The following is a 1,650-nucleotide window of genomic DNA, read 5'->3' on the forward strand; positions in this document are numbered from 1 at the left end:
TCCTGTCTTCCAGCAAACAGACAGCCAAGCAAGAGAAAGCGTGAGATTAGGGAGGGGAGGGAGCGTGGCATGCTGCTTTCATTTACAACAAGATACACATCTGGGAGGGGAGACAAAGCTTCCCACACTTCCAACACAGAGATGAAGATGGAGACGTCAGAGGGGCAGACTTGGAAAGTGTCCTTCTGAATGTTGAGGGGTAGGAAAAATTCTGAAAACAGGGGTACCTCAAGTCACCCTCATCACCTTTCGTGAAATTGATATCAGCTCAGTTCCGTGTAGTCGTGTCCGACTCTTTGTGACCCCATGGACCGCAGCATGCCAGGCTTCCCTGTCCTTCACCAACTCCCGGAGCTTACTCAAACTCACGTCTATCGAGTTGGTGATGCCATCCAACCATCTCATCCTCTGTCGCCCCCTTCTCCTCCCGCCTTCCATCTTTCCCAGCATCAGGGTCTTTTCCGGTGAGTCGGTTCTTCGAATCAGGTGGCCAGAGGATTGGAGTTTCAGCTTCAGCAACAGTCCTTCCGATGAAGATTCAGGGTGGGTCCTTTCCCTGCTGTGGAGGAGAAGTGCTTGACACACATGTGTGCTTGTGTGTGTGACCCCCAGTTCTATGGTTTGCTCTCTGGTGAATCTCGCTTGGAAATGATTACAAGTTTATCCTTTGAAGTCATGTGAACTATTTCTCCATTCATAAGCAGAGCTCTGTTTTAAAAAAAAAAGCACATCCAGGTGGTCATTTCATTTTCCTAACACTCAGCAATTTTTGCCACAAGCTTTGTACAGTTGGCCCCGTGCTTAAGCTAATCAGGGAATGACTGAAATTAACCATTGGGGGCGACGGAGCTGAGATGGGAGTGAGGGAAGACATGGAGTTTGTGTCTCCCCAGGAACTTAGCAGGCATTGGTGGGGGGCCTTGCAATTCATGGGGTCGCAAAGAGTCAGATACAACCGAGCGACTGAACTGAACTGAACTGAACTTGGGTAGAGGGCAGACAAGACAGCCCCAGGGACCACCAGGGGTTGTTATTTTTTATTCTTTGTTCTGGTTATTTTTATTTGTTTTTCATCTCTCTTTTTTTTTAATCTTTTTTTTTTCTTTGTATTCCCTCCGAAATCCCACTGCTTGTGGGATCATGGTTCATGGGCCAGGGATCCTGAGCCCCTGAGTCTGAAATGCTGAAATAACACACTCCCCAGGCCCCAAGGAATAGTAATCAGAGTGAGGTCTCCATCTCAACACCAAGACCCAGCTCCAGTCAACTGCCCGAGAACTCCACCACTGGAACCTCAGGCCAAACAACTAGTGAGACGGGCACAGTTTCCAACCCGTCAAAAAAAAAAAAAGAAACAAGAAAAAAAAAAATTCCCCGTCAGGTTTAAAAAACCATTAGCACTTAGTCTCCTAAGAAATGTTGTCTGCTGCTGCTGCTAAGTTGCTTCAGTCATGTCCGACTCTGTGCGACCCCATAGACGGCAGCCCACCAGGCTCCCCCGTCCCTGGGATTTTCCAGGCAAGAACACTGGAGTGGGTTGCCATTTCCTTCTCCAATGCATGAAAGTGAAAAGTGAAAGTGAAGTCGCTCAGTTGTGTCTGACTCCTAGCGACCCCATGGACTGCATGCAGCCTGCCAGGCTCCTCTGTC

Source organism: Bison bison, unplaced genomic scaffold (genome assembly GCF_000754665.1).
Source record: "Bison bison bison isolate TAMUID 2011002044 unplaced genomic scaffold, Bison_UMD1.0 scf7180017864512, whole genome shotgun sequence".
Taxonomy (NCBI): Eukaryota; Metazoa; Chordata; class Mammalia; order Artiodactyla; family Bovidae; genus Bison; species Bison bison.